The sequence below is a fragment of the Saccoglossus kowalevskii genome, chromosome 6 (genome assembly GCF_978046115.1).
Source record: "Saccoglossus kowalevskii chromosome 6, keSacKowa6.1, whole genome shotgun sequence".
Taxonomy (NCBI): domain Eukaryota; kingdom Metazoa; phylum Hemichordata; class Enteropneusta; family Harrimaniidae; genus Saccoglossus; species Saccoglossus kowalevskii.
In genome coordinates this window covers 13,032,971-13,054,662 of record NC_140646.1, presented here as the reverse complement: position 1 = coordinate 13,054,662, position 21,692 = coordinate 13,032,971, and the positions used below count along the sequence as shown (strand labels likewise).

The 21,692-nt window shown below is 44.8% G+C and overlaps 23 non-coding genes across 23 annotated transcripts; all 23 read right to left on the bottom strand.

Annotated features, from left to right (window-relative positions):
- Positions 1–1,944: 1,944 nt before the first annotated feature.
- Positions 1,945–2,018, bottom strand: TRNAN-GUU (transfer RNA asparagine (anticodon GUU)). Its single transcript has one exon. It is a non-coding gene; the product is annotated as a tRNA-Asn (tRNA).
- A 226-nt stretch (positions 2,019–2,244) lies between these two features.
- On the bottom strand, positions 2,245–2,318 carry TRNAN-GUU (transfer RNA asparagine (anticodon GUU)). The gene has a single exon. It is a non-coding gene; the product is annotated as a tRNA-Asn (tRNA).
- Positions 2,319–3,454: 1,136 nt separating this feature from the next.
- TRNAN-GUU (transfer RNA asparagine (anticodon GUU)) lies at positions 3,455–3,528 on the bottom strand. Its single transcript has one exon. It is a non-coding gene; the product is annotated as a tRNA-Asn (tRNA).
- Positions 3,529–5,541: 2,013 nt separating this feature from the next.
- TRNAN-GUU (transfer RNA asparagine (anticodon GUU)) lies at positions 5,542–5,615 on the bottom strand. The gene has a single exon. It is a non-coding gene; the product is annotated as a tRNA-Asn (tRNA).
- Positions 5,616–6,596: 981 nt separating this feature from the next.
- TRNAN-GUU (transfer RNA asparagine (anticodon GUU)) lies at positions 6,597–6,670 on the bottom strand. The gene has a single exon. It is a non-coding gene; the product is annotated as a tRNA-Asn (tRNA).
- Positions 6,671–6,896: 226 nt separating this feature from the next.
- On the bottom strand, positions 6,897–6,970 carry TRNAN-GUU (transfer RNA asparagine (anticodon GUU)). The gene has a single exon. It is a non-coding gene; the product is annotated as a tRNA-Asn (tRNA).
- A 380-nt stretch (positions 6,971–7,350) lies between these two features.
- Positions 7,351–7,424, bottom strand: TRNAN-GUU (transfer RNA asparagine (anticodon GUU)). Its single transcript has one exon. It is a non-coding gene; the product is annotated as a tRNA-Asn (tRNA).
- Positions 7,425–8,700: 1,276 nt separating this feature from the next.
- TRNAN-GUU (transfer RNA asparagine (anticodon GUU)) lies at positions 8,701–8,774 on the bottom strand. Its single transcript has one exon. It is a non-coding gene; the product is annotated as a tRNA-Asn (tRNA).
- A 1,718-nt stretch (positions 8,775–10,492) lies between these two features.
- TRNAN-GUU (transfer RNA asparagine (anticodon GUU)) lies at positions 10,493–10,566 on the bottom strand. The gene has a single exon. It is a non-coding gene; the product is annotated as a tRNA-Asn (tRNA).
- Positions 10,567–10,792: 226 nt separating this feature from the next.
- TRNAN-GUU (transfer RNA asparagine (anticodon GUU)) lies at positions 10,793–10,866 on the bottom strand. The gene has a single exon. It is a non-coding gene; the product is annotated as a tRNA-Asn (tRNA).
- A 986-nt stretch (positions 10,867–11,852) lies between these two features.
- On the bottom strand, positions 11,853–11,926 carry TRNAN-GUU (transfer RNA asparagine (anticodon GUU)). The gene has a single exon. It is a non-coding gene; the product is annotated as a tRNA-Asn (tRNA).
- A 1,861-nt stretch (positions 11,927–13,787) lies between these two features.
- On the bottom strand, positions 13,788–13,861 carry TRNAN-GUU (transfer RNA asparagine (anticodon GUU)). The gene has a single exon. It is a non-coding gene; the product is annotated as a tRNA-Asn (tRNA).
- Positions 13,862–14,087: 226 nt separating this feature from the next.
- Positions 14,088–14,161, bottom strand: TRNAN-GUU (transfer RNA asparagine (anticodon GUU)). Its single transcript has one exon. It is a non-coding gene; the product is annotated as a tRNA-Asn (tRNA).
- Positions 14,162–14,842: 681 nt separating this feature from the next.
- Positions 14,843–14,916, bottom strand: TRNAN-GUU (transfer RNA asparagine (anticodon GUU)). Its single transcript has one exon. It is a non-coding gene; the product is annotated as a tRNA-Asn (tRNA).
- Positions 14,917–15,142: 226 nt separating this feature from the next.
- TRNAN-GUU (transfer RNA asparagine (anticodon GUU)) lies at positions 15,143–15,216 on the bottom strand. Its single transcript has one exon. It is a non-coding gene; the product is annotated as a tRNA-Asn (tRNA).
- A 380-nt stretch (positions 15,217–15,596) lies between these two features.
- Positions 15,597–15,670, bottom strand: TRNAN-GUU (transfer RNA asparagine (anticodon GUU)). Its single transcript has one exon. It is a non-coding gene; the product is annotated as a tRNA-Asn (tRNA).
- A 1,263-nt stretch (positions 15,671–16,933) lies between these two features.
- Positions 16,934–17,007, bottom strand: TRNAN-GUU (transfer RNA asparagine (anticodon GUU)). Its single transcript has one exon. It is a non-coding gene; the product is annotated as a tRNA-Asn (tRNA).
- A 226-nt stretch (positions 17,008–17,233) lies between these two features.
- TRNAN-GUU (transfer RNA asparagine (anticodon GUU)) lies at positions 17,234–17,307 on the bottom strand. Its single transcript has one exon. It is a non-coding gene; the product is annotated as a tRNA-Asn (tRNA).
- A 981-nt stretch (positions 17,308–18,288) lies between these two features.
- TRNAN-GUU (transfer RNA asparagine (anticodon GUU)) lies at positions 18,289–18,362 on the bottom strand. Its single transcript has one exon. It is a non-coding gene; the product is annotated as a tRNA-Asn (tRNA).
- A 663-nt stretch (positions 18,363–19,025) lies between these two features.
- On the bottom strand, positions 19,026–19,099 carry TRNAN-GUU (transfer RNA asparagine (anticodon GUU)). The gene has a single exon. It is a non-coding gene; the product is annotated as a tRNA-Asn (tRNA).
- A 1,131-nt stretch (positions 19,100–20,230) lies between these two features.
- On the bottom strand, positions 20,231–20,304 carry TRNAN-GUU (transfer RNA asparagine (anticodon GUU)). The gene has a single exon. It is a non-coding gene; the product is annotated as a tRNA-Asn (tRNA).
- A 663-nt stretch (positions 20,305–20,967) lies between these two features.
- Positions 20,968–21,041, bottom strand: TRNAN-GUU (transfer RNA asparagine (anticodon GUU)). The gene has a single exon. It is a non-coding gene; the product is annotated as a tRNA-Asn (tRNA).
- A 226-nt stretch (positions 21,042–21,267) lies between these two features.
- Positions 21,268–21,341, bottom strand: TRNAN-GUU (transfer RNA asparagine (anticodon GUU)). Its single transcript has one exon. It is a non-coding gene; the product is annotated as a tRNA-Asn (tRNA).
- Positions 21,342–21,692: the final 351 nt, after the last annotated feature.

Sequence of the window (21,692 nt, the reverse complement as noted above, 5' to 3'; positions counted from 1 at the left end):
GGGCTTGAACCACCAACGTTACAGTTAACAGCCGAACGCACTAACCAATTGCGCCACAGAGACTGCAACCTTGGTGATATGTTGTGTTGTATTAACATCGCGAATCCACACGTGAGAAAATGTGCGTAATAAAAACTTCTACTTCGTCCCTGGGTGGGCTTGAACCACCAACGTTACAGTTAACAGCCGAACGCGCTAACCGATGGCGCTACAGACACTGCGACATTGGTGTTATGTTGTATTCATATCTCGAATTCGCACATTCGAAAATGTGAGTAATAAAAACTTCTACTTCATCCCAAGGTGGGCTTGAACAACCAACCTTTCGGTTAACAGCCGAACGCGCTAACCGATTGCGCTACAGACTCTGCGACATTGGTGTTATGTTGTATTAATATCGCGAATCCACACGTGAGAAAATGTGCGTAATAAAAACTTCTCCTTCGTCCCTGGGTGGGCTTGAACCACCAACCTTTCGGTTAACAGCCGAACGCGCTAACCGATTGCGCCACAGACACTGCGACATTGGTGTTATGTTGTATTCATATCGCGAATTCACACATGAGAACATGTGTGTAATAAAAACTTATACTTCGTCCCTGGGTGGGCTTGAACCACCAACCTTTCGGTTAACAGCCGAACGCGCTAACCGATTGCGCCACAGACACTGCGACATTGGTGTTATGTTGTATTAATATCGCGAATCCACACGTGAGAAAATGTGCGTAATAAAAACTTCTCCTTCGTCCCTGGGTGGGCTTGAACCACCAACCTTTCGGTTAACAGCCGAACGCGCTAACCGATTGCGCCACAGACACTGCGACATTGGTGTTATGTTGTATTCATATCGCGAATTCATACATGAGAACATGTGTGTAATAAAAACTTATACTTCGTCCCTGGGTGGGCTTGAACCACCAACCTTTCGGTTAACAGCCGAACGCGCTAACCGATTGCGCCACAGACACTGCGACATTGGTGTTATGTTGTATTCATATCGCGAATTCACACATGAGAAAATGTGCGTAATAAAAACTTCTCCTTCGTCCCTGGGTGGGCTTGAACCACCAACCTTTCGGTTAACAGCCGAACGCGCTAACCGATTGCGCCACAGACACTGCGACATTGGTGTTATGTTGTATTCATATCGCGAATTCACACATGAGAAAATGTGTGTAATAAAAACTTCTTCTTCGTCCCTGGGTGGGCTTGAACCACCAACCTTTCGGTTAACAGCAGAACGCGCTAACCGATTGCGCCACAGAGACTACAACATTCGTGTTATGTTGTATTCATATCACGAATTCACACATGACCAAATGTGTGTAATAAAAACTTCTTCTTCGTCCCTGGGTGGGCTTGAACCACCAACCTTTCGGTTAACAGCAGAACGCGCTAACCGATTGCGCCACAGAGACTACAACATTCGTGTTATATTGTATTCATATCGCGAATCCTCACATGAGAAAATGTGTGTAATAAAAACTTCTACTTCGTCCCTGGGTGGGCTTGAATCACCAACCTTTCGGTTAACAGCCGAACGCGCGAACCGATGGCGCTACAGACTCTGCGACATTGGTGTTATGTTGTATTCATATCGCGAATTCACACATGAGAAAATGTGTGTAATAAAAACTTGTACTTCGTCCCTGGGTGGGCTTGAACCAACAACCTTTCAGTTAACAGCCGAACGCGCTAACCGATTGCACCACAGAGACTGTAACAATGGTGTTATGTTGTATTCATATCGCGAATCCACACATGAGAAAATGTGTGTAATAAAAACTTCTACTTCGTCCCTGGGTGGGCTTGAATCACCAACCTTTCGGTTAACAGCCGAACGCGCTAACCGATGGCGCTACAGACACTGCGACATTGGTGTTATGTTGTATTCATATCGCGAATTCTCACATGAGAACATGTGTGTAATAAAAACTTATACTTCGTCCCTGGGTGGGCTTGAACCACCAACCTTTCGGTTAACAGCCGAACGCGCTAACCGATTGCGCCACAGAGACTGCAACATTGGTGTTATATTGTATTCATATCGCGAATCCACACATGAGAAAATGTGTGTAATAAAAACTTCTACTTCGTCCCTGGGTGGGCTTGAATCACCAACCTTTCGGTTAACAGCCGAACGCGCGAACCGATGGCGCTACAGACACTGCGACATTGGTGTTATGTTTTATTCATATCGCGAATTCACACATGAGAAAATCTGTGTAATAAAAACTTCTACTTCGTCCCTGGGTGGGCTTGAACCACCAACCTTTCGGTTAACAGCCGAACGCGCTAACCGATTGCGCCACAGAGACTACAACAATTGTGTTATATTGTCTTCATATCGCGAATTCACACATGAGAAAATGTGTGTAATAAAAACTTCTACTTCGTCCCTGGGTGGGCATGAACCACCAACCTTTCGGTTAACAGCCAAACGCGCTAACCGATTGCGCCACAGAGACTGCGACATTGGTGTTATGTTTTATTCATATCGCGAATTCACACATGAGAAAATCTGTGTAATAAAAACTTCTACTTCGTCCCTGGGTGGGCTTGAACCACCAACCTTTCGGTTAACAGCCAAACGCGCTAACCGATTGCGCCACAGAGACTGCAACATTGGTGTTATATTGTATTCATATCGCGAATTTACACATGAGAAAATGTGTGTAATAAAAACTTGTACTTCGTCCCTGGGTGGGCTTGAATCACCAACCTTTCGGTTAACAGCCGAACGCACTAACCGATTGCGCCACAGAGACTGCAACCTTGGTGATATGTTGTGTTGTATTAATATCGCGAATCCACACGTGAGAAAATGTGCGTAATAAAAACTTCTACTTCGTCCCTGGGTGGGCTTGAACCACCAACCTTTCGGTTAACAGCCAAACGCGCTAACCGATTGCGCCACAGAGACTGCAACATTGGTGTTATATTGTATTCATATCGCGAATTTACACATGAGAAAATGTGTGTAATAAAAACTTATACTTCGTCCCTGGGTGGGCTTGAATCACCAACCTTTCGGTTAACAGCCGAACGCACTAACCAATTGCGCCACAGAGACTGCAACCTTGGTGATATGTTGTGTTGTATTAATATCGCGAATCCACACGTGAAAAAATGTGCGTAATAAAAACTTCTACTTCGTCCCTGGGTGGGCTTGAACCACCAACGTTACAGTTAACAGCCGAACGCGCTAACCGATGGCGCTACAGACACTGCGACATTGGTGTTATGTTGTATTCATATCTCGAATTCACACATTCGAAAATGTGAGTAATAAAAACTTCTACTTCATCCCAAGGTGGGCTTGAACAACCAACCTTTCGGTTAACAGCCGAACGCGCTAACCGATGGCGCTACAGACTCTGCGACATTGGTGTTATGTTGTATTAATATCGCGAATCCACACGTGAGAAAATGTGCGTAATAAAAACTTCTCCTTCGTCCCTGGGTGGGCTTGAACCACCAACCTTTCGGTTAACAGCCGAACGCGCTAACCGATTGCGCCACAGAGACTACAACGTTGGTGTTATATTGTATTCATATCGCGAATCCTCACATGAGAAAATGTGTGTAATAAAAACTTCTACTTCGTCCTTGGGTGGGCTTGAATCACCAACCTTTCGGTTAACATCCGAACGCGCGAACCGATGGCGCTACAAACTCTGCGACATTGGTGTTATGTTGTATTCATATCGCGAATTCACACATGAGAAAATGTGTGTAATAAAAACTTATACTTCATCCCTGGGTGGGCTTGAACCACCAACCTTTCGGTTAACAGCCGAAGGCGCTAACCGATTGCGCCACAGAGACTACAACATTGGTGTTATATTGTATTCATATCGCGAATTCACACATGAGAAAATCTGTGTTATAAAAACTTCTACTTCGTCCCTGGGTGGGCTTGAATCACCAACCTTTCGGTTAAAAGCCGAACGCACTAACCAATTGCGCCACAGAGACTGCGACATTGGTGTTATGTTGTATTCATATCGCGAATTCACACATTCGATGATGTGAGTAATAAAAACTTCTACTTCATCCCAAGGTGGGCTTGAACAACCAACCTTTCGGTTAACAGCCGAACGCGCTAATCGATTGCGCCACAGAGACTGCGACATTGGTGTTATGTTGTATTCATATCTCGAATTCACACATTCGAAAATGTGTGTAATAAAAACTTCTACTTCATCCCTGGGTGGGCTTGAGCAACCAACCTTTCGGTTAACAGCCGAACGCGCTAACCGATTGCGCCACAGAGACTACAACATTGGTGTTATATTGTATTCATATCGCGAATCCTCACATGAGAAAATGTGTGTAATAAAAACTTCTACTTCGTCCTTGGGTGGGCTTGAATCACCAACCTTTCGGTTAACAGCCGAACGCGCGAACCGATGGCGCTACAGACTCTGCGACATTGGTGTTATGTTGTATTCATATCGCGAATTCACACATGAGAAAATGTGTGTAATAAAAACTTGTACTTCGTCCCTGGGTGGGCTTGAATCACCAACCTTTTAGTTAACAGCCGAACGCGCTAACCAATTGCGCCACAGAGACTGTAACAATGGTGTTATGTTGTATTCATATCGCGAATCCACACATGAGAAAATGTGTGTAATAAAAACTTCTACTTCGTCCCTGGGTGGGCTTGAATCACCAACCTTTCGGTTAACAGCCGAACGCGCTAACCGATGGCGCTACAGACACTGCGACATCGGTGTTATGTTGTATTCATATCGCGAATTCACACATGAAAACATGTGTGTAATAAAAACTTATACTTCGTCCCTGGGTGGGCTTGAACCACCAACCTTTCGGATAACAGCCGAACGCGCTAACCGATTGCGCCACAGAGACTACAACATTGGTGTTATATTGTATTCATATCGCGAATCCACACATGAGAAAATGTGTGTAATAAAAACTTCTACTTCGTCCCTGGGTGGGCTTGAATCACCAACCTTTCGGTTAACAGCCGAACGCGCGAACCGATGGCGCTACAGACACTGCGACATTGGTGTTATGTTTTATTCATATCGCGAATTCACACATGAGAAAATCTGTGTTATAAAAACTTCAACTTCGTCCCTGGGTGGGCTTGAACCACCAACCTTTCGGTTAACAGCCGATCGCGCCACAGAGACAACAACAATGGTGTTATATTGTCTTCATATCGCGAATTCACAATTGAGAAAATGTGTGTAATAAAAACTTGTACTTCGTCCCTGGGTGGGCTTGAACCACCAACCTTTTGGTTAACAGCCGAACGCGCTAACCGATGGCGCTACAGACACTGCGACATTGGTGTTATGTTGTATTCATATCGCAAATTCACACATGAGAAAATGTGTTTAATAAAAACTTCTACTTCGTCCCTGGGTGGGCTTGAATCACCAACCTTTCGGTTAACAGCCGAACGCGCTAACCGATGGCGCTACAGACACTGCGACATTGGTGTTATGTTGTATTCATATCGCGAATTCTCACATGAGAACATGTGTGTAATAAAAACTTATACTTCGTCCCTGGGTGGGCTTGAACCACCAACCTTTCGGTTAACAGCCGAACGCGCTAACCGATTGCGCCACAGAGACTGCAACATTGGTGTTATATTGTATTCATATCGCGAATCCACACATGAGAAAATGTGTGTAATAAAAACTTCTACTTCGTCCCTGGGTGGGCTTGAATCACCAACCTTTCGGTTAACAGCCGAACGCGCGAACCGATGGCGCTACAGACACTGCGACATTGGTGTTATGTTTTATTCATATCGCGAATTCACACATGAGAAAATCTGTGTAATAAAAACTTCTACTTCGTCCCTGGGTGGGCTTGAACCACCAACCTTACGGTTAACAGCCGAACGCGCTAACCGATTGCGCCACAGAGACTACAACAATGGTGTTATATTGTCTTCATATCGCGAATTCACACATGAGAAAATGTGTGTAATAAAAAATTGTACTTCGTCCCTGGGTGGGCTTGAACCACCAACCTTTCGGTTAACAGCCAAACGCGCTAACCGATTGCGCCTAAGAGACTGCAACATTGGTGTTATATTGTATTCATATCGCGAATTCACACATGAGAAAATGTGTGTAATAAAAACTTGTACTTCGTCCCTGGGTGGGCTTGAATCACCAACCTTTCGGTTAACAGCCGAACGCACTAACCAATTGCGCCACAGAGACTGCAACCTTGGTGATATGTTGTGTTGTATTAATATCGCGAATCCACACGTGAGAAAATGTGCGTAATAAAAACTTCTACTTCGTCCCTGGATGGGCTTGAACCACCAACCTTACAGTTAACAGCCGAACGCGCTAACCGATGGCGCTACAGACACTGCGACATTGGTGTTATGTTGTATTCATATCTCGAATTCACACATTCGAAAATGTGAGTAATAAAAACTTCTACTTCATCCCAAGGTGGGCTTGAACAACCAACCTTTCGGTTAACAGCCGAACGCGCTAACCGATGGCGCTACAGACTCTGCGACATTGGTGTTATGTTGTATTAATATCGCGAATCCACACGTGAGAAAATGTGCGTAATAAAAACTTCTCCTTCGTCCCTGGGTGGGCTTGAACCACCAACCTTTCGGTTAACAGCCGAACGCGCTAACCGATTGCGCCACAGAGACTACAACATTGGTGTTATATTGTATTCATATCGCGAATCCTCACATGAGATAATGTGTGTAATAAAAACTTCTACTTCGTCCTTGGGTGGGCTTGAATCACCAACCTTTCGGTTAACAGCCGAACGCGCGAACCGATGGCGCTACAGACTCTGCGACATTGGTGTTATGTTGTATTCATATCGCGAATTCACACATGAGAAAATGTGTGTAATAAAAACTTATACTTCGTCCCTGGGTGGGCTTGAACCACCAACCTTTCGGTTAACAGCCGAACGCGCTAACCGATTGCGCCACAGAGACTACAACATTGGAGTTATATTGTATTCATATCGCGAATCCACACATGAGAAAATGTGTGTAATAAAAACTTCTACTTCGTCCCTGGGTGGGCTTGAATCACCAACCTTTCGGTTAACAGCCGAACGCGCGAACCGATGGCGCTACAGACACTGCGACATTGGTGTTATGTTTTATTCATATCGCGAATTCACACATGAGAAAATCTGTGTTATAAAAACTTCTACTTCGTCCCTGGGTGGGCTTGAATCACCAACCTTTCGGTTAACAGCCGAACGCACTAACCAATTGCGCCACAGAGACTGCAACCTTGGTGATATGTTGTGTTGTATTAATATCGCGAATCCACACGTGAGAAAATGTGCGTAATAAAACTTCTACTTCGTCCCTGGGTGGGCTTGAACCACCAACCTTTCGGTTAACAGCCGAACGCGCTAACCGATTGCGCCACAGAGACTACAACATTGGTGTTATATTGTATTCATATCGCGAATCCTCACATGAGAAAATGTGTGTAATAAAAACTTCTACTTCGTCCTTGGGTGGGCTTGAATCACCAACCTTTCGGTTAACAGCCGAACGCGCGAACCGATGGCGCTACAGACTCTGCGACATTGGTGTTATGTTGTATTCATATCGCGAATTCACACATGAGAAAATGTGTGTAATAAAAACTTGTACTTCGTCCCTGGGTGGGCTTGAACCACCAACCTTTTAGTTAACAGCCGAACGCGCTAACCGATTGCGCCACAGAGACTGTAACAATGGTGTTATATTGTATTCATATCGCGAATCCTCACATGAGAAAATGTGTGTAATAAAAACTTCTACTTCGTCCTTGGGTGGGCTTGAATCACCAACCTTTCGGTTAACAGCAGAACGCGCTAACCGATTGCGCCACAGAGACTACAACATTGGTGTTATATTGTATTCATATCGCGAATCCTCACATGAGAAAATGTGTGTAATAAAAACTTCTACTTCGTCCCTGGGTGGGCTTGAATCACCAACCTTTCGGTTAATAGCCGAACGCGCGAACAGATGGCGCTACAGACTCTGCGACATTGGCGTTATGTTGTATTCATATCGCGAATTCACACATGAGAACATGTGTGTAATAAAAACTTATACTTCGTCCCTGGGTGGGCTTGAACCACCAACCTTTCGGTTAACAGCCGAACGCGCTAACCGATGGCGCTACAGCCACTGCGACATTGGTGTTATGTTGTATTCATATCGCGAATCCACACATGAGAACATGTGTGTAATAAAAACTTCTACTTCGTCCCTGGGTGGGCTTGAATCACCAACCTTTCGGTTAACAGCCGAACGCGCGAACCTATGGCGCTACAGACTCTGCGACATTGGTGTTATGTTGTATTCATATCGCGAATTCACACATGAGAAAATGTGTGTAATAAAAACTTGTACTTCGTCCCTGGGTGGGCTTGAACCAACAACCTTTCAGTTAACAGCCGAACGCGCTAACCGATGGCGCTACAGACTCTGCGACATTGGTGTTATGTTGTATTCATATCGCGAATTCACACATGAGAAAATGTGTGTAATAAAAACTTGTACTTCGTCCCTGGGTGGGCTTGAATCACCAACCTTTTAGTTAACAGCCGAACGCGCTAACCGATTGCGCCACAGAGACTGTAACAATGGTGTTATGTTGTATTCATATCGCGAATTCACACGTGAGAAAATGTGTGTAATAAAAACTTATACTTCGTCCCTGGGTGGGCTTGAACCACCAACCTTTCGGTTAACAGCCGAACGCGCTAACCGATTGCGCCACAGAGACTACAACATTGGTGTTATATTGTATTCATATCGCGAATCCACACATGAGAAAATGTGTGTAATAAAAACTTCTACTTCGTCCCTGGGTGGGCTTGAATCACCAACCTTTCGGTTAATAGCCGAACGCGCGAACCGATGGCGCTACAGACACTGCGACATTGGTGTTATGTTTTATTCATATCGCGAATTCACACATGAGAAAATCTGTGTTATAAAAACTTCTACTTCGTCCCTGGGTGGGCTTGAACCACCAACCTTTCGGTTAACAGCCGAACGCGCAACAGAGACAACAACAATGGTGTTATATTGTCTTCATATCGCGAATTCACACATGAGAAAATGTGTGTAATAAAAACTTGTACTTCGTCCCTGGGTGGGCTTGAACCACCAACGTTACAGTTAACAGCCGAACGCACTAACCAATTGCGCCACAGAGACTGCAACCTTGGTGATATGTTGTGTTGTATTAACATCGCGAATCCACACGTGAGAAAATGTGCGTAATAAAAACTTCTACTTCGTCCCTGGGTGGGCTTGAACCACCAACGTTACAGTTAACAGCCGAACGCGCTAACCGATGGCGCTACAGACACTGCGACATTGGTGTTATGTTGTATTCATATCTCGAATTCGCACATTCGAAAATGTGAGTAATAAAAACTTCTACTTCATCCCAAGGTGGGCTTGAACAACCAACCTTTCGGTTAACAGCCGAACGCGCTAACCGATGGCGCTACAGACTCTGCGACATTGGTGTTATGTTGTATTAATATCGCGAATCCACACGTGAGAAAATGTGCGTAATAAAAACTTCTCCTTCGTCCCTGGGTGGGCTTGAACCACCAACCTTTCGGTTAACAGCCGAACGCGCTAACCGATTGCGCCACAGACACTGCGACATTGGTGTTATGTTGTATTCATATCGCGAATTCACACATGAGAACATGTGTGTAATAAAAACTTATACTTCGTCCCTGGGTGGGCTTGAACCACCAACCTTTCGGTTAACAGCCGAACGCGCTAACCGATGGCGCTACAGCCACTGCGACATTGGTGCTATGTTGTATTCATATCACGAATTCACACATGACAAAATGTGTGTAATAAAAACTTCTTCTTCGTCCCTGGGTGGGCTTGAACCACCAACCTTTCGGTTAACAGCAGAACGCGCTAACCGATTGCGCCACAGAGACTACAACATTCGCGTTATATTGTATTCATATCGCGAATCCTCACTTGAGAAAATGTGTGTAATAAAAACTTCTACTTCGTCCCTGGGTGGGCTTGAATCACCAACCTTTCGGTTAACAGCCGAACGCGCGAACCGATGGCGCTACAGACTCTGCGACATTGGTGTTATGTTGTATTCATATCGCGAATTCACACATGAGAAAATGTGTGTAATAAAAACTTGTACTTCGTCCCTGGGTGGGCTTGAACCAACAACCTTTCAGTTAACAGCCGAACGCGCTAACCGATTGCACCACAGAGACTGTAACAATGGTGTTATGTTGTATTCATATCGCGAATCCACACATGAGAAAATGTGTGTAATAAAAACTTCTACTTCGTCCCTGGGTGGGCTTGAATCACCAACCTTTCGGTTAACAGCCGAACGCGCTAACCGATGGCGCTACAGACACTGCGACATTGGTGTTATGTTGTATTCATATCGCGAATTCTCACATGAGAACATGTGTGTAATAAAAACTTATACTTCGTCCCTGGGTGGGCTTGAACCACCAACCTTTCGGTTAACAGCCGAACGCGCTAACCGATTGCGCCACAGAGACTGCAACATTGGTGTTATATTGTATTCATATCGCGAATCCACACATGAGAAAATGTGTGTAATAAAAACTTCTACTTCGTCCCTGGGTGGGCTTGAATCACCAACCTTTCGGTTAACAGCCGAACGCGCGAACCGATGGCGCTACAGACACTGCGACATTGGTGTTATGTTTTATTCATATCGCGAATTCACACATGAGAAAATCTGTGTAATAAAAACTTCTACTTCGTCCCTGGGTGGGCTTGAACCACCAACCTTTCGGTTAACAGCCGAACGCGCTAACCGATTGCGCCACAGAGACTACAACAATTGTGTTATATTGTCTTCATATCGCGAATTCACACATGAGAAAATGTGTGTAATAAAAACTTCTACTTCGTCCCTGGGTGGGCATGAACCACCAACCTTTCGGTTAACAGCCAAACGCGCTAACCGATTGCGCCACAGAGACTGCGACATTGGTGTTATGTTTTATTCATATCGCGAATTCACACATGAGAAAATCTGTGTAATAAAAACTTCTACTTCGTCCCTGGGTGGGCTTGAACCACCAACCTTTCGGTTAACAGCCAAACGCGCTAACCGATTGCGCCACAGAGACTGCAACATTGGTGTTATATTGTATTCATATCGCGAATTTACACATGAGAAAATGTGTGTAATAAAAACTTGTACTTCGTCCCTGGGTGGGCTTGAATCACCAACCTTTCGGTTAACAGCCGAACGCACTAACCGATTGCGCCACAGAGACTGCAACCTTGGTGATATGTTGTGTTGTATTAATATCGCGAATCCACACGTGAGAAAATGTGCGTAATAAAAACTTCTACTTCGTCCCTGGGTGGGCTTGAACCACCAACCTTTCGGTTAACAGCCGAACGCACTAACCAATTGCGCCACAGAGACTGCAACCTTGGTGATATGTTGTGTTGTATTAATATCGCGAATCCACACGTGAAAAAATGTGCGTAATAAAAACTTCTACTTCGTCCCTGGGTGGGCTTGAACCACCAACGTTACAGTTAACAGCCGAACGCGCTAACCGATGGCGCTACAGACACTGCGACATTGGTGTTATGTTGTATTCATATCTCGAATTCACACATTCGAAAATGTGAGTAATAAAAACTTCTACTTCATCCCAAGGTGGGCTTGAACAACCAACCTTTCGGTTAACAGCCGAACGCGCTAACCGATGGCGCTACAGACTCTGCGACATTGGTGTTATGTTGTATTAATATCGCGAATCCACACGTGAGAAAATGTGCGTAATAAAAACTTCTCCTTCGTCCCTGGGTGGGCTTGAACCACCAACCTTTCGGTTAACAGCCGAACGCGCTAACCGATTGCGCCACAGAGACTACAACGTTGGTGTTATATTGTATTCATATCGCGAATCCTCACATGAGAAAATGTGTGTAATAAAAACTTCTACTTCGTCTTTGGGTGGGCTTGAATCACCAACCTTTCGGTTAACATCCGAACGCGCGAACCGATGGCGCTACAAACTCTGCGACATTGGTGTTATGTTGTATTCATATCGCGAATTCACACATGAGAAAATGTGTGTAATAAAAACTTATACTTCGTCCCTGGGTGGGCTTGAACCACCAACCTTTCGGTTAACAGCCGAAGGCGCTAACCGATTGCGCCACAGAGACTACAACATTGGTGTTATATTGTATTCATATCGCGAATTCACACATGAGAAAATCTGTGTTATAAAAACTTCTACTTCGTCCCTGGGTGGGCTTGAATCACCAACCTTTCGGTTAAAAGCCGAACGCACTAACCAATTGCGCCACAGAGACTGCGACATTGGTGTTATGTTGTATTCATATCGCGAATTCACACATTCGATGATGTGAGTAATAAAAACTTCTACTTCATCCCAAGGTGGGCTTGAACAACCAACCTTTCGGTTAACAGCCGAACGCGCTAATCGATTGCGCCACAGAGACTGCGACATTGGTGTTATGTTGTATTCATATCTCGAATTCACACATTCGAAAATGTGTGTAATAAAAACTTCTACTTCATCCCTGGGTGGGCTTGAGCAACCAACCTTTCGGTTAACAGCCGAACGCGCTAACCGATTGCGCCACAGAGACTACAACATTGGTGTTATATTGTATTCATATCGCGAATCCTCACATGAGAAAATGTGTGTAATAAAAACTTCTACTTCGTCCTTGGGTGGGCTTGAATCACCAACCTTTCGGTTAACAGCCGAACGCGCGAACCGATGGCGCTACAGACTCTGCGACATTGGTGTTATGTTGTATTCATATCGCGAATTCACACATGAGAAAATGTGTGTAATAAAAACTTGTACTTCGTCCCTGGGTGGGCTTGAATCACCAACCTTTTAGTTAACAGCCGAACGCGCTAACCAATTGCGCCACAGAGACTGTAACAATGGTGTTATGTTGTATTCATATCGCGAATCCACACATGAGAAAATGTGTGTAATAAAAACTTCTACTTCGTCCCTGGGTGGGCTTGAATCACCAACCTTTCGGTTAACAGCCGAACGCGCTAACCGATGGCGCTACAGACACTGCGACATCGGTGTTATGTTGTATTCATATCGCGAATTCACACATGAAAACATGTGTGTAATAAAAACTTATACTTCGTCCCTGGGTGGGCTTGAACCACCAACCTTTCGGATAACAGCCGAACGCGCTAACCGATTGCGCCACAGAGACTACAACATTGGTGTTATATTGTATTCATATCGCGAATCCACACATGAGAAAATGTGTGTAATAAAAACTTCTACTTCGTCCCTGGGTGGGCTTGAATCACCAACCTTTCGGTTAACAGCCGAACGCGCGAACCGATGGCGCTACAGACACTGCGACATTGGTGTTATGTTTTATTCATATCGCGAATTCACACATGAGAAAATCTGTGTTATAAAAACTTCTACTTCGTCCCTGGGTGGGCTTGAACCACCAACCTTTCGGTTAACAGCCGAACGCGCCACAGAGACAACAACAATGGTGTTATATTGTCTTCATATCGCGAATTCACACATGAGAAAATGTGTGTAATAAAAACTTGTACTTCGTCCCTGGGTGGGCTTGAACCACCAACCTTTTGGTTAACAGCCGAACGCGCTAACCGATGGCGCTACAGACACTGCGACATTGGTGTTATTGTATTCATATCGCAAATTCTCACATGAGAACATGTGTGTAATAAAAACTTATACTTCGTCCCTGGGTGGGCTTGAACCACCAACCTTTCGGTTAACAGCCGAACGCGCTAACCGATTGCGCCACAGAGACTGCAACATTGGTGTTATATTGTATTCATATCGCGAATCCACACATGAGAAAATGTGTGTAATAAAAACTTCTACTTCGTCCCTGGGTGGGCTTGAATCACCAACCTTTCGGTTAACAGCCGAACGCGCGAACCGATGGCGCTACAGACACTGCGACATTGGTGTTATGTTTTATTCATATCGCGAATTCACACATGAGAAAATCTGTGTAATAAAAACTTCTACTTCGTCCCTGGGTGGGCTTGAACCACCAACCTTTCGGTTAACAGCCGAACGCGCTAACCGATTGCGCCACAGAGACTACAACAATGGTGTTATATTGTCTTCATATCGCGAATTCACACATGAGAAAATGTGTGTAATAAAAAATTGTACTTCGTCCCTGGGTGGGCTTGAACCACCAACCTTTCGGTTAACAGCCAAACGCGCTAACCGATTGCGCCACAGAGACTGCAACATTGGTGTTATATTGTATTCATATCGCGAATTCACACATGAGAAAATGTGTGTAATAAAAACTTGTACTTCGTCCCTGGGTGGGCTTGAATCACCAACCTTTCGGTTAACAGCCGAACGCACTAACCAATTGCGCCACAGAGACTGCAACCTTGGTGATATGTTGTGTTGTATTAATATCGCGAATCCACACGTGAGAAAATGTGCGTAATAAAAACTTCTACTTCGTCCCTGGATGGGCTTGAACCACCAACCTTACAGTTAACAGCCGAACGCGCTAACCGATGGCGCTACAGACACTGCGACATTGGTGTTATGTTGTATTCATATCTCGAATTCACACATTCGAAAATGTGAGTAATAAAAACTTCTACTTCATCCCAAGGTGGGCTTGAACAACCAACCTTTCGGTTAACAGCCGAACGCGCTAACCGATGGCGCTACAGACTCTGCGACATTGGTGTTATGTTGTATTAATATCGCGAATCCACACGTGAGAAAATGTGCGTAATAAAAACTTCTCCTTCGTCCCTGGGTGGGCTTGAACCACCAACCTTTCGGTTAACAGCCGAACGCGCTAACCGATTGCGCCACAGAGACTACAACATTGGTGTTATATTGTATTCATATCGCGAATCCTCACATGAGATAATGTGTGTAATAAAAACTTCTACTTCGTCCTTGGGTGGGCTTGAATCACCAACCTTTCGGTTAACAGCCGAACGCGCGAACCGATGGCGCTACAGACTCTGCGACATTGGTGTTATGTTGTATTCATATCGCGAATTCACACATGAGAAAATGTGTGTAATAAAAACTTATACTTCGTCCCTGGGTGGGCTTGAACCACCAACCTTTCGGTTAACAGCCGAACGCGCTAACCGATTGCGCCACAGAGACTACAAAATTGGAGTTATATTGTATTCATATCGCGAATCCACACATGAGAAAATGTGTGTAATAAAAACTTCTACTTCGTCCCTGGGTGGGCTTGAATCACCAACCTTTCGGTTAACAGCCGAACGCGCGAACCGATGGCGCTACAGACACTGCGACATTGGTGTTATGTTTTATTCATATCGCGAATTCACACATGAGAAAATCTGTGTTATAAAAACTTCTACTTCGTCCCTGGGTGGGCTTGAATCACCAACCTTTCGGTTAACAGCCGAACGCACTAACCAATTGCGCCACAGAGACTGCAACCTTGGTGATATGTTGTGTTGTATTAATATCGCGAATCCACACGTGAGAAAATGTGCGTAATAAAACTTCTACTTCGTCCCTGGGTGGGCTTGAACCACCAACCTTTCGGTTAACAGCCGAACGCGCTAACCGATTGCGCCACAGAGACTACAACATTGGTGTTATATTGTATTCATATCGCGAATCCTCACATGAGAAAATGTGTGTAATAAAAACTTCTACTTCGTCCTTGGGTGGGCTTGAATCACCAACCTTTCGGTTAACAGCCGAACGCGCGAACCGATGGCGCTACAGACTCTGCGACATTGGTGTTATGTTGTATTCATATCGCGAATTCACACATGAGAAAATGTGTGTAATAAAAACTTGTACTTCGTCCCTGGGTGGGCTTGAACCACCAACCTTTTAGTTAACAGCCGAACGCGCTAACCGATTGCGCCACAGAGACTGTAACAATGGTGTTATATTGTATTCATATCGCGAATCCTCACATGAGAAAATGTGTGTAATAAAAACTTCTACTTCGTCCTTGGGTGGGCTTGAATCACCAACCTTTCGGTTAACAGCCGAACGCGCGAACCGATAGCGCTACAGACTCTGCGACATTGGTGTTATGTTGTATTCATATCGCGAATTCACACATGAGAAAATGTGTGTAATAAAAACTTGTACTTCGTCCCTGGGTGGGCTTGAACCACCAACCTTTTAGTTAACAGCCGAACGCGCTAACCGATTGCGCCACAGAGACTGTAACAATGGTGTTATGTTGTATTCATATCGCGAATCCACACATGAGAAAATGTGTGTAATAAAAACTTCTACTTCGTCCCTGGGTGGGCTTGAATCACCAACCTTTCGGTTAACAGCCGAACGCGCGAACCGATGGCGCTACAGACACTGCGACATTGGTGTTATGTTTTATTCATATCGCGAATTCACACATGAGAAAATCTGTGTTATAAAAACTTCTACTTCGTCCCTGGGTGGGCTTGAACCACCAACTTTTCGGTTAACAGCCGAACGCGCCACAGAGACAACAACAATGGTGTTATATTGTCTTCATATCGCGAATTCACACATGAGAAAATGTGTGTAATAAAAACTTGTACTTCGTCCCTGGGTGGGCTTGAACCACCAACCTTTTGGTTAACAGCCGAACGCGCTAACCGATGGCGCTACAGACACTGCGACATTGCTGTTATGTTGTATTCATATCGCAAATTCACACATGAGAAAATGTGTGTAATAAAAACTTCTACTTCGTCCCTGGGTGGGCTTGAATCACCAACCTTTCGGTTAACAGCCGAACGCGCTAACCGATGGCGCTACAGACACTGCGACATTGGTGTTATGTTGTATTCATATCGCGAATTCTCACATGAGAACATGTGTGTAATAAAAACTTATACTTCGTCCCTGGGTGGGCTTGAACCACCAACCTTTCGGTTAACAGCCGAACGCGCTAACCGATTGCGCCACAGAGACTGCAACATTGGTGTTATATTGTATTCATATCGCGAATCCACACATGAGAAAATGTGTGTAATAAAAACTTCTACTTCGTCCCTGGGTGGGCTTGAATCACCAACCTTTCGGTTAACAGCCGAACGCGCGAACCGATGGCGCTACAGATACTGCGACATTGGTGTTATGTTTTATTCATATCGCGAATTCACACATGAGAAAATCTGTGTAATAAAAACTTCTACTTCGTCCCTGGGTGGGCTTGAACCACCAACCTTTCGGTTAACAGCCGAACGCGCTAACCGATTGCGCCACAGAGACTACAACAATGGTGTTATATTGTCTTCATATCGCGAATTCACACATGAGAAAATGTGTGTAATAAAAAATTGTACTTCGTCCCTGGGTGGGCTTGAACCACCAACCTTTCGGTTAACAGCCAAACGCGCTAACCGATTGCGCCACAGAGACTGCAACATTGGTGTTATATTGTATTCATATCGCGAATTCACACATGAGAAAATGTGTGTAATAAGAACTTGTACTTCGTCCCTGGGTGGGCTTGAATCACCAACCTTTCGGTTAACAGCCGAACGCACTAACCAATTGCGCCACAGAGACTGCATCCTTGGTGATATGTTGTGTTGTATTAATATCGCGAATCCACACGTGAGAAAATGTGCGTAATAAAAACTTCTACTTCGTCCCTGGGTGGGCTTGAACCACCAACCTTACAGTTAACAGCCGAACGCGCTAACCGATGGCGCTACAGACACGGCGACATTGGTGTTATGTTGTATTCATATCTCGAATTCACACATTCGAAAATGTGAGTAATAAAAACTTCTACTTCATCCCAAGGTGGGCTTGAACAACCAACCTTTCGGTTAACAGCCGAACGCGCTAACCGATGGCGCTACAGACTCTGCGACATTGGTGTTATGTTGTATTAATATCGCGAATCCACACGTGAGAAAATGTGCGTAATAAAAACTTCTCCTTCGTCCCTGGGTGGGCTTGAACCACCAACCTTTCGGTTAACAGCCGAACGCGCTAACCGATTGCGCCACAGAAACTACAACATTGGTGTTATATTGTATTCATATCGCGAATCCTCACATGAGAAAATGTGTGTAATAAAAACTTCTAGTTCGTCCTTGGGTGGGCTTGAATCACCAACCTTTCGGTTAACAGCCGAACGCGCGAACCGATGGCGCTACAGACTCTGCGACATTGGTGTTATGTTGTATTCATATCGCGAATTCTCACATGAGAACATGTGTGTAATAAAAACTTATACTTCGTCCCTGGGTGGGCTTGAACCACCAACCTTTCGGTTAACAGCCGAACGCGCTAACCGATTGCGCCACAGAGACTGCAACATTGGTGTTATATTGTATTCATATCGCGAATCCACACATGAGAAAATGTGTGTAATAAAAACTTCTACTTCGTCCCTGGGTGGGCTTGAATCACCAACCTTTCGGTTAACAGCCGAACGCGCGAACCGATGGCGCTACAGACACTGCGACATTGGTGTTATGTTTTATTCATATCGCGAATTCACACATGAGAAAATCTGTGTTATAAAAACTTCTACTTCGTCCCTGGGTGGGCTTGAACCACCAACTTTTCGGTTAACAGCCGAACGCGCCACAGAGACAACAACAATGGTGTTATATTGTCTTCATATCGCGAATTCACACATGAGAAAATGTGTGTAATAAAAACTTGTACTTCGTCCCTGGGTGGGCTTGAACCACCAACCTTTTGGTTAACAGCCGAACGCGCTAACCGATGGCGCTACAGACACTGCGACATTGCTGTTATGTTGTATTCATATCGCAAATTCACACATGAGAAAATGTGTGTAATAAAAACTTCTACTTCGTCCCTGGGTGGGCTTGAATCACCAACCTTTCGGTTAACAGCCGAACGCGCTAACCGATGGCGCTACAGACACTGCGACATTGGTGTTATGTTGTATTCATATCGCGAATTCTCACATGAGAACATGTGTGTAATAAAAACTTATACTTCGTCCCTGGGTGGGCTTGAACCACCAACCTTTCGGTTAACAGCCGAACGCGCTAACCGATTGCGCCACAGAGACTGCAACATTGGTGTTATATTGTATTCATATCGCGAATCCACACATGAGAAAATGTGTGTAATAAAAACTTCTACTTCGTCCCTGGGTGGGCTTGAATCACCAACCTTTCGGTTAACAGCCGAACGCGCGAACCGATGGCGCTACAGATACTGCGACATTGGTGTTATGTTTTATTCATATCGCGAATTCACACATGAGAAAATCTGTGTAATAAAAACTTCTACTTCGTCCCTGGGTGGGCTTGAACCACCAACCTTTCGGTTAACAGCCGAATGCGCTAACCGATTGCGCCACAGAGACTACAACAATGGTGTTATATTGTCTTCATATCGCGAATTCACACATGAGAAAATGTGTGTAATAAAAAATTGTACTTCGTCCCTGGGTGGGCTTGAATCACCAACCTTTCGGTTAACAGCCGAACGCACTAACCAATTGCGCCACAGAGACTGCATCCTTGGTGATATGTTGTGTTGTATTAATATCGCGAATCCACACGTGAGAAAATGTGCGTAATAAAAACTTATACTTCGTCCCTGGGTGGGCTTGAACCACCAACCTTACAGTTAACAGCCGAACGCGCTAACCGATGGCGCTACAGACACGGCGACATTGGTGTTATGTTGTATTCATATCTCGAATTCACACATTCGAAAATGTGAGTAATAAAAACTTCTACTTCATCCCAAGGTGGGCTTGAACAACCAACCTTTCGGTTAACAGCCGAACGCGCTAACCGATGGCGCTACAGACTCTGCGACATTGGTGTTATGTTGTATTAATATCGCGAATCCACACGTGAGAAAATGTGCGTAATAAAAACTTCTCCTTCGTCCCTGGGTGGGCTTGAACCACCAACCTTTCGGTTAACAGCCGAACGCGCTAACCGATTGCGCCACAGAAACTACAACATTGGTGTTATATTGTATTCATATCGCGAATCCTCACATGAGAAAATGTGTGTAATAAAAACTTCTAGTTCGTCCTTGGGTGGGCTTGAATCACCAACCTTTCGGTTAACAGCCGAACGCGCGAACCGATGGCGCTACAGACTCTGCGACATTGGTGTTATGTTGTATTCATATCGCGAATTCTCACATGAGAACATGTGTGTAATAAAAACTTATACTTCGTCCCTGGGTGGGCTTGAACCACCAACCTTTCGGTTAACAGCCGAACGCGCTAACCGATTGCGCCACAGAGACTGCAACATTGGTGTTATATTGTATTCATATCGCGAATCCACACATGAGAAAATGTGTGTAATAAAAACTTCTACTTCGTCCCTGGGTGGGCTTGAATCACCAACCTTTCGGTTAACAGCCGAACGCGCGAACCGATGGCGCTACAGACACTGCGACATTGGTGTTATGTTTTATTCATATCGCGAATTCACACATGAGAAAATCTGTGTTATAAAAACTTCTACTTCGTCCCTGGGTGGGCTTGAACCACCAACTTTTCGGTTAACAGCCGAACGCGCCACAGAGACAACAACAATGGTGTTATATTGTCTTCATATCGCGAATTCACACATGAGAAAATGTGTGTAATAAAAACTTGTACTTCGTCCCTGGGTGGGCTTGAACCACCAACCTTTTGGTTAACAGCCGAACGCGCTAACCGATGGCGCTACAGACACTGCGACATTGCTGTTATGTTGTATTCATATCGCAAATTCACACATGAGAAAATGTGTGTAATAAAAACTTCTACTTCGTCCCTGGGTGGGCTTGAATCACCAACCTTTAGGTTAACAGCCGAACGCGCTAACCGATGGCGCTACAGACACTGCGACATTGGTGTTATGTTGTATTCATATCGCGAATTCTCACATGAGAACATGTGTGTAATAAAAACTTATACTTCGTCCCTGGGTGGGCTTGAACCACCAACCTTTCGGTTAACAGCCGAACGCGCTAACCGATTGCGCCACAGAGACTGCAACATTGGTGTTATATTGTATTCATATCGCGAATCCACACATGAGAAAATGTGTGTAATAAAAACTTCTACTTCGTCCCTGGGTGGGCTTGAATCACCAACCTTTCGGTTAACAGCCGAACGCGCGAACCGATGGCGCTACAGATACTGCGACATTGGTGTTATGTTTTATTCATATCGCGAATTCACACATGAGAAAATCTGTGTAATAAAAACTTCTACTTCGTCCCTGGGTGGGCTTGAACCACCAACCTTTCGGTTAACAGCCGAACGCGCTAACCGATTGCGCCACAGAGACTACAACAATGGTGTTATATTGTCTTCATATCGCGAATTCACACATGAGAAAATGTGTGTAATAAAAAATTGTACTTCGTCCCTGGGTGGGCTTGAACCACCAACCTTTCGGTTAACAGCCAAACGCGCTAACCGATTGCGCCACAGAGACTGCAACATTGGTGTTATATTGTATTCATATCGCGAATTCACACATGAGAAAATGTGTGTAATAAGAACTTGTACTTCGTCCCTGGGTGGGCTTGAATCACCAACCTTTCGGTTAACAGCCGAACGCACTAACCAATTGCGCCACAGAGACTGCATCCTTGGTTATATGCTGTGTTGTATTAATATCGCGAATCCACACGTG